Raw genomic sequence first — 15,634 nt, forward strand, 5'->3', positions numbered from 1 at the left:
TTCCTGCATATGTACTTGGATGGGACATTAATGGCGTCCCTCACTTCAGACATGATACAGGAGAAACGTTCCTTTCCCTGCACTGCCATTCTTCTTAGGATTCTAAAAGAGGGAGCTACAGAGGTAGGGAATGCATTGGTTGAAATTTTCAATAATCGCTCCATTCCAGAGAAGATTGAAATACTACTAATGTGAGCTCCCCTATTCAAAACAGAATGGAAGGAAAAAGTGGGTAACTAAAGGCTGACTAGCCTAACGTCTATTTTTGGTAAAGTATTGCAATAGACTATTGAGAAAGTAATAGAATATTTGGAAAATCATAATTTAATCAAATAGTCAGCTTGTCTTATGAAAAGGAAATCATGTCTGACTAATTATTAGAGATTTTCGAGGAAGTCTCAACCAGAGTCAATAGAGAGAATAAATAGACGTATTGTAGTTGGACTTCCAGAAGGCATTTGACAAGATACCTCACAAAACATTGAGTAATAAGATAAGAGCCCGTGGTGTTGAAGGTAGTTTATTGGCATGGATAGAGATCTGATTGATAGGAATCAATGAATGGGATAAGGGGTCCTTTTTCAGGTTGCACGATATGGTTCCACTTTGGGCGAACTGTCCGTGTGAGTTTGCATGTTCTCCCTGTGTCTACAAGGGTTCCCTCCGGGTGCTCCAGTTTCCTCCCACAATCCAAAGATGTGCAGGTCAGGTGAATTGGCCATGCTAAATTGCCCATACTGTTAGGTGCATTAGTTAGGGGTAAATATAGGGTAGGATAATGGGTCTGGGTGGGTTACTCTTTGGAGGATCAGCGTGGAGTTGTTGCACCAAAGGACCTGTTTCCATACTGTAGAGAATCTAATAAAAAAAAGCCTAAGTGTAGAATATAAAGGCAGAAAAATGAAGAAAAATGTTCAGCTTTACAGTTCTTGTTAAGTGCTCCACCATAGGCCTGATAGCAAGATATAAGTGCCCTTCGCTGCATTGTCACTGCTAGAACAAAAGTCGCCATTTTTCCATCTTACCACACTGACACCCTCCTCGCTATAAGTCCTCAATGGACTTTGCCAATGCAGATGCCACTGGCTGCCTGAACTTGACTCTACCACTGCCATGAGTCCACTTCATGCCCACCTCACCAATGCAGTCTCATTTTGGGCCCAAACGTACTTCTGCCACCACTTCCATTAATCTGCGCTGGATGCAGATACAGACACTACCAGTAACCCAAACTCTTCTCTGCCGCAGCAGTCATGAGTCAGCACTAGGACTACATTCTGGATTAGTGGTGCTGGAAGAGCACAGCAGTTCAGGCAGCATCCAAGGAGCTTCGAAATCGACGTTTCGGGCAGTCATTGTTTTTACCACTAGGACTACATTGTCGATGCAGAAGCTGCCGGGACTGCAAACTTGCTGCCGCCACAATTCCACACTGCTGGACCGACTCCAATCTGGGCCCACTTGAGTCTGCACAATGCTTGCATACTCACCACTACCAATGCTGTTGCGACCGGCAACAAGAGGTAGTAAAAATAAGTGGGGAGAAAAGGGAAAAACCACAAACAAAGTGGATGAGTGCCAAACTCACAAGTACTACTGCACCATGATCTTGCCAGAAGATTATGTTAATATATTGTAGCCAAATTTGCAGACTACGCAAAAATGAATGGGAAGGCTGGTTGTGAGAGAGATACAAACTGTAGAGATTGATGGATTAAGTAAGTGGACAAAAAGTTGTCAAATGGAGTGTAATGTGAGAAAATATGAAGTTGTTCATTTTGAAAGGGAAAACAAAAGAATGGGATATTATTTAAATGGAGAAAAATCTGCAGAAAGCTGCACACAAAGGGAGTTGGGGTACTTGAGGAAGCTAGCACACAGGTGCAGCAGGTAATCAGGAAGGCAAATGGAATGTTGGCCTTATTTCAAGGGGTTTGGAGTAAAAGAGTAGAGAAGTCTTCCTACAACTCTATAAGGTGTTGATGAGACCACACCAGAGCACTGTGAGCAATTTGGATCCTGTTATTTAAAGAAAAATTTGTTTCATTGCAGGCCATTCAGAGGACATGCACAAGGATGATCCCCAGTATGGAGGGATTGTCTTATCAACAAAGACTAAACTCTATTCACCAGAGTTCAGAAGAATGAGAAGTAATCTCATTGAGACATGTAAAATTCCTAAGGGGCTTGACAGAGTAAATGCTGAGAGGATATTCTTCCTCATGGGAGTATCTAGGATCAGAGGGCATAATCTCTGAAGAAAGGAGTGCCAATTTAAAATACAGGAGGAATTTCTTCTCTGAAGATTGAGTGTCTTTGGGACTTCTGTCACAGAGAAGTGGGGGTAGAATCCTTTTGTATATTTAAGGCTGAGATAGATTCTTGATCAGAAAGGGTATCAAGGGTTATGGGGAATGGGCAGCAAACTATACATAAGGAGTATCAGACCAGCCATGATCCTGAGGAATTGGTGAACAGGCTTGAGGGGCCAAATGGCCTACTCCTGTTCCTATTTTTCATGGTCTTATGGCCTGCTGCGAGGCTCAGGGCAAACTGGAAGAACAATAACTCATTTTTCACTTGGGGCCTTTGCAGCCTCAGGACGTAATGTTGAGTTCACTAATTTTAGGGCCTGAACACCACCTTCCCTCTCCTATACCCACCCCTATTCTTCTGGTCTATCATGACATGGGGTGCTTTCAACATAACCAACTGATTGTCACCTACCACTTGTCCCTATTATCAGTTATATCCATCCTTTTGTCTAATCTTTGACCTCACTCTTGAGAACTCAGGAGTTCCAAGTTAGATAAATCTCCCAGCCTCCTCTAAATCCTCATGAGATCAAATTTCAATTTCAGCAAGAGCTCCCTCCTGTTTTCTGAACAATAAAGTCTAGTTCAGCTACAGCCCTGGTAACACTCGCAGCATACCTTTTGGATGGCAGCATAACATGATATTCTCTCTGATATTCATGGATTGATAGGGAAGCCTATAACCTGACCTCAACAATGACTTCCTCTACCACTTCTTATGGAACAGGAAACATTAGTTTCCTATTTTTAAATAGAAATGCTAATTATCTTTTGATCTGAACTCTTTCATCTTTAAAGCTAAATAGATAGTTTACAACAGTATTTCTTGGAACATTTATGCCAATACACTTTTTTCTGAGAGTTTCAAGACCATATCATGGTATACTCAGACTGCACTCAGACTCCTTGCATGGATACCTTACACTTGTTGTGGTTCTGTTCGCCGAGCTGGGAATTTGTGTTGCAGACATTTCGTCCCCGCTCTAGGTGACATGCTCAGTGCTTGGAAGTCTCCTATGAAGCGCTTCTGTGATGTTTCCTCCGGCATTTATAGTGGTTTGTCTCTGCCGCTTCCAGTTGTCAGTTCCAGCTGTCTGCTGCAGTGGCCGGTATATTGGGTCCAGGTCGATGTGTTTGTTGATAGAATCTGTGGATGAGTGCCATGCCTCTAGGAATTCCCTGGCTGTTCTCTGTTTGGCTTGTCCTATAATAGTAGTGTTGTCCCAGCCGAACTCAAGTCGTTTGTCATCTGCGTGTATGGCTACTAAGGATAGCTGGTCGTGTCGTTTCGTGGCTAGGTGGAGTTCATAGATACGGATCGTTAGCTGTTTTCCTGTTTGTCCTATGTAGTGTTTTGTGCAGTCCTTGCATGGGATTTTGTACACTACGTTGGTTTTGCTCATGCTGGGTATCGGGTCATTTGTCCTGGTGAGTTGTTATCTGAGAGTGGCTGTTGGTTTGTGTACTGTTATGAGTCCTAGTGGTCGTAGTAGTCTGGCTGTCAGTTCAGAAATGTTCTTGATGTATGGTAATGTGGCTAGTCCTTTGGGTTGTGGCATGTCCTCATTCCGTTGTCTTTCCCTTAGGCATCTGTTGATGAAATTGCGGGAGTATCCGTTTTTGGCGAATACATTGTAGAAGTGTTATTCTTCTTCTTTTTGCAGTTCTGGTGTGCTGCAGTGTGTTGTGGCCCTTTTGAACCGTGTCTTGACGCAACTTCTTTTGTGTGTGTTGGAGTGGTTGCTTTCGTAGTTCAGGACTTGGTCTGTGTATGTGGCTTTCCTGTATACCTTTGTGGTGAATTCACCGTTCGGTATTCTCTGTACCATCACGCCTAGGAATGGGAGTTGGTTGTCCTTTTCTTCCTCTCTAGTGAATCTGATTCCTGTGAGTGTGGCATTGATGATCCGGTGTGTGTTTTCTATTTCTGTGTTTTTAATGATTACAAAGGTGTCATCTACATATCTGACCCAGAGTTTGAGGTGAATTTTCAGTAAGAACGTTTGTTCTAATCTTTGCATTACAGCTTCTGCTATGAGTCCAGAGATGGGTGAGCCCATAGGTGTGCCTTTGATTTGTTCATATATTTGGTTGTTGAATGTGAAGTATGTTGTGAGGCACAGGTCCAGTAGTTTGAGTATGCAGTCTTTGTTGATAGGTTCCCCGTCTTGTTGTCTGTTCTGTATGTCCAGCAGGTTGGCTATTGTTTCTCTGGCTAAGGTTTTGTTGAAAGAGGTGAACAGTGCCGTTACATCGAATGAGACCATAGTTTCTTCCTTGTCTCTATGTATATTTCTGATGATGTCCAAGAATTCCTGTGTTGACTGTATAGAGTGTCTGGATCTGCTGATCAGGTGTTTCAGTTTCTGTTGTAGTTCTTTAGCCAGTTTGTGTGATGATGTCCCTGGTAGTGATACTATGGGTCTGAGTGGGATGTCTGGTTTGTGCACCTTAGGTAGTCCATAGAATCTGGGGGTCGTGTTGCTTTCAGGTTTCATTCTCTGTAGGTCAAACCTGGTTATCTGTCCGTTTTTTTGCAGGTTCCTCAGTGTGTTGTTTATCCTATTGGTGAGCTGTGGGGTGGGGTCAAACTCTCTCTTTTGGTAGGTGTTGGTATCTGCAAATAGTTGCTGCGCTTTCTGGATGTACTCTGCTTTGTCCAGGATAACTGTCATTCTGCCTTTGTCTGCTAGTATGATTATGTTCTTATCCTTTCTCAGTGTTTTTAGTGCTTCCCTCTCCTTGGTGTTGAGGTTGTGTGTTTGTCTTTTCCTTGTTATCAGGGGTACGATACTTTGTCTCACTGTTTGTTGTGTCTCTTCTGTCAGTCCATTGTTTCTGAGTGTGCATTCTCGTGCTGCTAGGAAGTCTGCTGTCTTGGCGTCCCTGTGGTTGTCGTTGAGTCCCTTGGCCAGTATTGTTCCTTTCGTGTCTGTGAGCTGTCTGTGGGAGAGGTTTCTAACCCAGGTATGTGTTGTGGTGTCCTCTCTGTTGTGTGTTAGTTTGGCCATTTTTTCTTTTAGTGACTTTTTTTTGCGGTGTGTGGTCCTGTTCTGTCCTATGGTGACGGCCCGTTCTATGGTCTGGGTCCATTCCTGATTGATGGTTTTTGAAATTAATGATTTTTGGCGCAGAATTTCTTGTCTGTATTTGTGTGTGTGTGTCTGTAATCATTACCTGGATCATCCTGAATCCGTTCTGTCTGGCTCTGGCTTGTGGATTGTTGACTGGTGGTCTGTATCTGACACATGATGGAAGGATTCGATTCTTTCGGCATCCATGCAGGAACTGGAGTTGCTCCTATGTGGCGCTTATCCGGTTGGCACAGGATTCCCATTTCCTGGCTTGTCTTAGCATCTCTCGCCCGTAGGTGTTCAAAGTTTCTGAGAAGATTTGTAGCTTGGGTGCTCGTTGTTGTGGTTCTGTTTGTCGAGCTGGGAATTTGTGTTGCAGATGTTTCGTTCCCTGTCTAGGTGACATTCTCAGTGCTTGCACTTCCTTGCACTTCCAATAATGGAAAATCTGAATTTTTTTTTTGTCTCTAACAATCAAACCACCCAAATGTATTTTCAGGCGGACTCCAGAACAGATTACATGACTCTTTTCTGGTTAACAGCTACAGCCACTAAATGTAATAATTGTCTAATTTTGGATTTTGGTTCAACTTGCCAATGGATCTCACGGGCTTAAACCTTTCTAACCAACTGCTATGCAGAACATTTCTAAAAAGAATTATTAAAATCTGTGTCACCTTTATCAATTGTGTAATTGTTATCAACTCAGCTAGTTTCTCAGATGACCCTATTAAATTAGCCAGTCATGACGTTTTGCTAACAAATTGGTGCTGACTGTCCTTCATTTATGCTGTGCATTTCTTTTTTTTTAATAGATATTTTTATTAGAAATTTAACATTTTTGCAAGTTTACAAAAATAAACAAAACTCTCAGATATAAATATTGATATACAATTAGCTCAAATATACAATAGCCAAAATTTGACAAAAAAAAACAAAACAACAAAAAAAACCGAAAAGAAAAAAAACAAACAAACAAAACTCAACTATCTACTAATCTAACCTACAACTAACCAGGGTGTATATTTAAGTCTCTTACATGCTCGGGATGTGTTAGCATCAGATATAATAAAACCCGTATTCGTGCGGGATTCCTCCCCCGAGGGGCCGCGGACCAGCCAGGTTTGTAATCTCAATTAAATAAAAGCCCTTGTTAGGATAGCCGAAATATCTGTATTTATGTAATTCAAAAAGGGCTGCCATATTTTATAAAATAATTCGGTCTTTCGGTGCACCATATTTGTAAGGAAGTCAAGGGGAATACATTCCATAATTAGTCTGTGCCAATTTGAAAGTCCAGGGGGGCCCTCCGCCGCCCAGTTCACCAAAATATTTTTCCTTGCACAGAAAGAAAGAATAGAAAATAGTCTCTTCCCGTACGTGTCCAGGGAGGGAAAGTTCGAAAAGCCCAAGAGGAGAGATACAGGGTTCACTTTTATTTCCGTTCCTAAAATTTCTGTCAGGGTACTTGCTACTTTAGTCCAATATCTACGGATCTTATGACAGGTCCATAAGCAATGTACAAGAGTGCCCACCTCTATTTTGCATTTAGGACACATTGGAGATGCTCCTGCCTTAAATTTTGCCAATCGAACCGGTGCTATATTGGCCCTATGAAGTATCTTCAGCTGGATAGCCTGGGTTCTGTTACAAATAGTAATTCTTCTAGCATTTTCCCAGATATCATTCCACGTTTCTGTGGAGATTTCTAGTCCCAGATCCTGATCCCATGTTTTAAGCAGATTATCCATATCTCCCGATACTTCATCATGTAGTAAATGATAAATATTACTGACGGAAGATACCCCCACTGGTCGTAGGACACTACATTCTCTATCGGATTTATAAAGACTATCTAATAACGTAGTCTTCTTCTGTATATAATCTCGAATTTGGAAGTATCGAAAGAGGTCTCCATTGGGTAATCCGAATTTCTGACGCAGCTGTCCGAAAGACAACAGGACCCCATCTTTAAATAAATCTCCTAGACATGAGATACCCCTGGATCTCCAGAGTTTAAAAGTGGCATCTGTTAACCCCGGTTGGAATCCCCATGCTCCCACTATCGGTGCATAGGGGAATGTTTTATGTGAAACCCTCATTTTGCCGCATTATATTCCAAGCCTTGATTGTATTTAGTATTATAGGGTTTTTACAGTGATCTGTAATGATTTTCCTCTTGTCTGAGAATAAAAGGTTAATAAAAGGTTAATATTACCCTCATTTTGCCGCATTATATTCCAAGCCTTGATTGTATTTAGGGTATTATAGGGTTTTTACAGTGATCTGTAATGATTTTCCTCTTGTCTGAGAATAAAAGGTTAATAAGTGGGTATTTTACTTGAGAAGCCTCGATGTCCAACCAGATTGATTGTGGATCAGACAAGACCCAATCAGCTATGTAACTTAATAGGGAACTTAACTGATATTTCCTAAAGTCTGGGAAGTCCAATCCACCCCTTGCCTGTGGAAGCTGTAGCTTCTTCAGCTTAATGAGGGGCCGCCTATGATTCCAGATAAAGGAACTCAGCCAGCCGTATAATTTACATAAAGCCGTCCTCGGCAGCATCACCGGAAGCATTCTCATAGGATATAGGAGACGGGGCAGGATATTCATTTTGATTAATGCTATTCTACCCAACCAGGAAATTGGTAGGTCTCCCCATCGCTGGAGGTCCTGCCTTATCCTTTCCAATAAATACACAAAATTAGCCTTATACAACTGACCAAATACTGGAGTAATAAAAATGCCTAAATATAAGAAACCCTCCAGGGACCAGCGAAAGGGAAAAAGGGAACTGTCCGCTAAGCGGGGTATCACAGCAAGGCCACCCATTGGCATAGCCTCCGATTTTGAAAAATTAATTTTATAGCCTGAGAATGCACTAAATGTATTAATAACTTGGATTAAGCGAGGTATGGACATCAAAGGGTTACAGAGGAATAGAAGAACATCATCTGCATAAAGGGTAATTTTATGTTTACCTGTACCAATCCTTGGGGCCACTATATTAGGATCAGCTCGTATAGCTTCTGCTAGTGGTTCAATTATTAGCGTGAATAACAATGGCAAGAGGGGACATCCCTGACGGCAGCCCCTACCCACACTGAAGCTATCCGAGCCTAATCCATTGGTAACCACAACTGCTTTGGGATCACTATACAATGTTGAGACCCATTTGGTAAACACCTGTCCAACGCCAAACCTCTCCAATGTGTAAAACAAATATGACCATTCGACCCTATCAAATGCCTTTTCCGCGTCTAATGAAACCACTACTCCTGGTATCTTTCCCTGATGACAAGCTTGAATCATATTCAGAGCCCTTCTAACATTATTGGATGATCTACGGCCCTTAATAAACCCCGTCTGATCCTCCTTTATAATATGTGGCAGTATCCTTTCTAGTCTCAGTGCTAATGTTTTAGAGAGGATTTTAAAATCTACATTTAGCAAGGATATTGGTCTGTATGATGTACAATCTTCTGGGTCCTTTCCTTTTTTAAGGATAAGAGAGATATTTGCCTCTTTCAGCGAAGGCGGGAGACAGCCCTGACTATATGCATAGTTATACATGTCCATAAGTGGACCAGCCAGTATTTCTGTAAATTCTTTATAGAATTCAGCTTGAAAGCCATCTGGGCCCGGCGCCTTACCATTTTGAAGGTGCCTAATTGCATCAACTATTTCTTGGGGTGTAAGAGGAGCATTTAGGACCGATACTTGTTCCGGAGTTAGGTCTGGAAAAGTCAAATTTTTAAAAAATGACTGCATCCTCTTCGTCCTATCTTCACAATCCTGTGATTTATATAACTCAGAATAGAATTCTCTAAAGGTCGCATTAATCTTTTTATGATCATGAGTCAAAATACCCGTACTTTCCTTGATAGACATAATAGTCTGAGGGGCCTTTTTTTTCTTTGCAAGAAATGCTAAATATCTACCCGGTTTGTTGCCATATTCATATAACCTTTGCTTTGCAAATAATATTTCCCTCTTAGCCGTTTGAGTAAGTGTAGTGTTTAGAGCTGTCCTAAGAGCTGTAATCCTTTGCAATTTAATAATAGAAGGTCTATCAGTGTATGCTGTTTCAGCCGCTTTTAAGCGGGCTTCAAGCAGACGCTGTTGTTCTCCCTTTAATTTCTTCTGGGTCGCTGAGTAGGAGATGATCAAGCCTCGCGTGTAAGCTTTGATGGTCTCCCACATCATTGACGGGTTGCTAGCTGTACCTGAATTAATTTCTAAAAAAGTTTTAAATTCTTGAGAGAAGTACTTTACAAATTTACTATCTTTTATTAGGAAGGGGTCCATACGCCAATGCTGAGGGGGTGTCCCACTGTTCCTTGCCTTAGTTTCCATATATACAGCAGCGTGGTCAGAAATTGCTATATTACCTATTTTACAGGATGATATGGAATTTAAAAAAATCGAGGGGGCAAAAAACATATCAATTCTGGTATGACATTTATGTGGATTAGAGTAGAAAGAAAAATCTCTACCCTGTGGATGAAGACATCTCCATACATCTACTAATCCTAATTCTTTGTTCAGATCCATCAATTGTCTAGATCTGGGAGATACTCCTGCAGTACTCTTGGGAATCCTATCTATTTCTGGATCCATAATACAATTAAAGTCTCCCCCTATAATTATATGAGGGGCATCAAAAGCCATCAATTTTGAAAAGGCTTCCGTTATAAATTTAAAGGGATGTGCCGGGGGGCAGTACAAATTTAAAATCCCATATTCCTCTCCATTTATGAGGGCTTTAATCAAGATATATCGTCCAGATTCGTCTTTTATCTGCTTTAGGATTTTGAAAGGGAAATTCTTCCGAACAAGAATAACAACTCCCCTGCTTTTTGAGCTAAAAGAAGAAAAAAAGGCCTGATCAAATCCGCCCTGTCGTAATTTCAAGTGTTCTTTATCTGACAGGTGTGTCTCCTGTAGGAGAGCTATATCAACTCTTTCCTTCTTAAGATTTGATAATATTTTCTTCCTTTTGAGTGGCGAATTACTCCCCTTGACATTCCAGGTGCACTACTTAACCGACTGATCAACCATAATCCTCTGGGCCAATCCGAGACCCCTCGGGAGGAGGAACCCTATCCAGAACATCCCGAGCGTGGAACATGTAAAATTTACAAAAATAAAGCCTCTTTAATACACCCACAACAATACAGTAAAAAACTATTTCTAAATAAAAAAAATATAAAACGTATCTAAGTGGAGACTTTTCCCCCTTGTTCCCAGGGGGCGTCACTTCCTCTCCAAAAGTCCCTCATATCCTCTCCCAACCAATGCCCCACCCTTGACACAGGCACTCCTCAATAAAATGAGGAGAATTCAAATATAATACAAAGCTAGAGTTAACAGTGAGCACCCCACCCCCACCCATACCAACACCTGGGTATATTTGGTAATGTTAATACCATATATAAACATATAACTATAAAATTACCACTTCAACAAATAATAATTAAATATGATAATACAAAATAACAAAGGGAAAACAACCCCGCTCCTAAAGACAGAGGTAAAATTGAATAAGGTAACCACCTCCCCCCACCAACATTAACCAAATCCCCCAGCTTATATATATATATATACATACACATACATATATATATACACATACACACACATATACATACATCCCTCATATATACATAAAATAATAACAGAAAACAACTCCAAGGGGGGGGGGGAGAAAATCAAATCCCTCTCCCCACCCCCCATGATAATATTAAGCAGTAAGGTAAGAGAAAGAAGAAAAAAAAGGAGGGGATATAAACCAAAGCGGGGGGGAAAGGCAGAGCAACATCCATTATGTCCTACAGTTTATCTAAGAGAGTCCAAGAATTCCTTAGCCTTTTCTGGTGATTCAAAGTTATATACGGATCCTTCATGGTTAAAGCGTAACATCGCTGGGTAGCGTAAGGAGTACTGAACATTTAAGTCCCTTAAACGCTTCTTCACCTCGTCGAATGCCTTCCTCTTTCGAACCAGAGCCGGGGAGAAGTCCTGAAATAGCATGATCTTGGATCCTTTGTAGATCATAGCTTGGGGGTCTTTTCCGAGATTTCTAGAGCCTTCTAGGAGTATCTGCCTTTCCCTGTAGCTCTGCAGCCGGAACAGGACCGGGCGCGGGCGCTGGTTCGAGCCGGGCTCGCGTATTGCGACCCGGTAGGCCCATTCCACCCTTACCTGGCCTGATCCAGCTTGCAGATTTAAAAGTTGTGGCAGCCACTGCTCCAGGAATGCTGTAAGCTGGCCTTCCTCTTCCCGTTCGGGAAGGCCCAGCAAACGAATATTTTTTCGGCGACCTCGATTATCGAGGTCGTCAATATGATTTTCGAAGGTCCGGACTCGCTGCTCGAGAGTCCGGACCTGATCCACGGCCGATTGAGCGGTTGTCTCGGAGGTCGCGGCCTTTAGCTCCGCCCCTCCGACTCGGCGTTGAATTTCTTCAATCTCTCGGTCGTGCTTCTGCAGCGCGGCCGAGAGCGACTCCCAACGATTTCTGGATTCGACAATAAAGGCATCGATCTTCGAGTCAAGCTTGGAAAGCATTTCTGCAAGGCTTGCTATTGTTGGTAAGTCCCCCGGGGCGGCTGTGGACGCCTCTGCTGCAGCTGGAGAGGGTGGGGGAGGGGTTCCTGCTTGCTGAGAGCTGCGGACTCCCTTCCCTTTAGTCATTTTAACTTAGGATTAAATTGTTTAAATGTAATACTACACAACTAATTAAATTACAAAACTATTATAATTGATTTGGTGAGCTTGGTAGGGGGTAGGTGACCCACTGTGCCCAAGTCTTGGGAGGAGCACTATAGACTCAGTCTTACTGGCTCGCCGCCATCTTGGATCCCCCGCTAAGTGATCATTTGTAATGAACTTTCACATATTTTCAGAAATACCAAAATTTTCACCACTGACATGGGGCTGACTGATTTGGAATTATTAAATATTTCTCTTTTTTTAAAAAACAATGTATAACATCAGTCTTTCAGTCCTCTGAAACTGTATATGTAGCCAGAGAGAATTGGGAAATGATGGTTAGAGTAGGATCAAGGTAAACGCTAAGGTCTTCTTTAGGTATATCAGGAATAAAAGAATGACTAGAGTAAGATAGCCGTGGAAAGTTATGTGTGAAATCTGAGGACATAGGGGAAGCACTTAATGACTACTTTTCTTCAGTATTCATATTGGAAAAGGGCAATGTTAGTTTAAATACGGGGATACAGGCTATAAGATTAGATGCGATTGAGGTTGACAAAGAGGAAGTTTTAGCAATTTTGGAAGATTTGAAATTAGATAAGACTCCTGGGCCAGATGGGATTAATCCTCTGATTCTCTGGGAAGCCAGGGAGGAGATTGCACAGCCTTTGGCTTCGATCGCTATGTTGTCATTTGTCAGTAGGAGTAGTGCCAGAAGACTGGAGGAAAGCAAATATGATTCCCTTGTTTAAGAAGAGGAATCAGGACAACCCTGGTAATTATAGGCCAGTGAGTCTTACTTCGGTTGTGGGTAAGGTGTTGGAAAAGGTTATAAGAGATAGGATTTATAATCATCTGGAAAGGAATAATTTGATTAGGGTAGTCAACATGGTTTTGTGAAGGGTAGGTCGTGCCTCAATAACCTTATTGAGTTCTTTGAGAAGGAAACAAAACAGGTGGATGAAGGTGAAGCAGGTAATGTGGTGTATATGGACTTCAGTAAGGCATTTGATAAGGTTCCACACAGTAGGCTATTGCATAAAATGAGGAGTTTCGCATTGAAGGCGATTTAGTGGTTTGGATCAGAAATTGGCTAGCTGAAAGAAGACAGAGGATAGTGGTTGATGGCAAATGTTCATCCTGGAGCTCAGTTTCCGGTGGTATGCTGCAAGGATCTGTTTTGGGGCCATTGCTGTTTGTCATTTTTAAAAATGATCTGGATGTGGGCGTAGAAGGATGGGTTAGTAAATTTGTGGATGACATTAAGGTAGGCAGAGTTATGAATAGTGCCAAAGGATGTTGTAGGTTACCGAGGGATGTAGATAAGCTGCAGAACTGGGCTGAGAAGTGGCAAATGGAGTTTAATGCTGAAAAATGTGAGGTAGTTCACTTTGGAAGAAATAACAGGAATGCAGAATACTGGGCTAATGGTAATATTCTTGGCAGTGTTAAACATATTATAATAGACTGTCATTGGTTAAGCTTCAGCAGGTCACAACTCTCCGGGCTGCTCTCGACTCAATGCACACACAAATGACTGAAAAAGGGGTCTCCTTTGCCAAACAAAGACTGTTTGAATTCAGAGATAAACCTGGTAAATATCTGCATATTTGACTAGGAGGAAAAAATCTTCCCAGTCTATTACTTCTGTAAGGGAGAAGGCTGGTATGATTCGCAAATTGAAAATGATCAATTTTAGGTTTAGGGAATACTTTGAAGAGCTATATCGGTCGGATGGGGGTGAACACAGTACAATGGGAATGCAATCCATTTTTGAAAATCTGGATCTCCCCAATATAAGTAAGGAGCAGGCTTCCCTTTTGAATGTGCCTTTAATGGTACAGGAAGTGCAGGAAGCAATAAGACATCTCCAGGGTGGCAAAGTATCAGGGCCAGATGGATTCCCATTAGCCTCCTTAGGGAGGCTAATATCTTTCTTATTTTAAAGAAAGGAAACAACCCCGAAGAATGTACTTCACAATTTCGCAGTTGAATGTAGATTTCAAACTTTTATCCAAGATGCTGGCTCTGAGGTTGGAGAAGGTCCTGCCCATATTATAAAAGGAGACCAGATAGTTTTGTTAAGGGCTGTAGCACCTCCAAAAATATTAGGAGAGTACTGAACACAATACATGCATGTCAGCAAAGATTGATTTTGGGTTTGGTGGTCTCGTTCGATGCAGAAAAGGCAATTGATCGGATAGCATGACCGTATCTATTTGAGGTTCTAGAACGTTTTGGTTTGGGGGATCCTTTGCCAGATGGGTAGCAGTACTGTATAATGATCCTAAGGCGGTAGTCATTACAAACAGTATTAAGTCAAATAACTTTAATATTGGAAGAGATAGTCGATAGGGGTGTCCTTTATCACCGCTGTTATATACCTTGGCAATTGAACTGTTAGCCGAAACTATCAGGAGGGATCAGTAGCGCCAAAGATGGGAATGGGGTAGCATAAGATCACCCTATATGCTGACAACATCCTTTTATTTTTGGCCAATCTGGAGAAGTCTGTACATGTACTGTTCCAAACAATTAATTCATATGGTGGTTTCTCGGGTTACAGGATCAATTTTACAAAATTGGAAGCCATGCCTGTAGGGGGATTAGTGGAGGTGCCTAACCTGAAGGACGGAACGCAATTCCCGTTTAGATGGTCGCCAAAAGGTTTTTTGTATTTGGGAATTCGCAGGCTGAGGGAGGGGTGGATCTTTTGGATTTGAAAAAATGCCAAGTAAGTGCTCTGTTAACATATGTTGGTGAAGCCTCAGCAAGATGGCAGCGATTCTGTAGAACTGCTGCTTTTTGCCATCCCTGGCCAACTTATGTAGTGGAATTATTACTTTAAAACCTTACAGAACACATTTTTGTTAATATTTGGGTGTGGGAAGGATGCCAGAGGGAAAAGGAGCGAGTAAACAGCAGCACCAGGCATACCAGAGACAGCAGCAATAGCAGCCTCTACTGAACCCCCCCGGGGACCTGACAGACTCACAGGAATTTGCTGCAGTGATGGAGAGATATACCTTGAAAGTTGGGGCTATGATTGAGGAGATCCGTGGAAAGATTCATGCCCAGGTCCAACCGATCGCACCCATGCTGCAGAAGCATGAGCAGGAGATCCTCCGAAAATCAAGGTTGGAGGATAAATCTTCGAATTGTTGGGCACCCTGAAGGCGAGGAAGGTGAGCGGCCAGTCAGCTTCTTTGAAAGCTGGCTGCCGAAGCTTTTGGGCCTTCGCATCAGTCCAGCAGGTTGCAGACTGAAAGGGTTTATCGGGTTACAGTGCATAGGTCAGGGCTAGTGCAGTACCCCCACTGGGTCCTAGTGCACTTCCACTCACTTAAGGACAAGCAAAAAGTGATAGAAGCTTCTAGACTACTGGGAAATGATCCGCAGGCACTGCTGTACAAGGGGTCAAAAATCATTTTTTTCCAGGATTTCTCTGCAGCTTTAATTCAGATGAGGAAGTCCTTCAATGAAGTTAAAAAGAGGCTGCGGAACCTGGGCATTCAGTACTCCATGAG

The 15,634-nt window shown here is 42.1% G+C and overlaps 1 protein-coding gene across 5 annotated transcripts in view; it reads left to right on the forward strand.

Moving 5' to 3' along the window:
* The window catches only part of LOC148146717 (uncharacterized), a 195,949-nt gene that overhangs the window by 19,929 nt on the left and 160,386 nt on the right, over window positions 1–15,634 (forward strand). For 2 of the 5 annotated variants that reach the window (XR_015760372.1, XR_015760374.1), the window contains exon 1: window positions 15,135–15,292. The exons of 2 other annotated variants lie outside the window; for them this stretch is intronic. The gene's annotated coding sequence lies outside the window, so the exon portion shown is untranslated. Of the gene's footprint in view, window positions 1–15,134; window positions 15,293–15,634 lie in introns of those variants that run through there. One more of the 5 variants, XR_015760373.1, reaches the window with a different exon arrangement.

Source organism: Chiloscyllium plagiosum, unplaced genomic scaffold, assembly GCF_037043375.1.
Source record: "Chiloscyllium plagiosum isolate Xiang-an unplaced genomic scaffold, Cpla_swu_hap1 HiC_scaffold_19, whole genome shotgun sequence".
Lineage (NCBI taxonomy): Eukaryota > Metazoa > Chordata > Chondrichthyes > Orectolobiformes > Hemiscylliidae > Chiloscyllium > Chiloscyllium plagiosum.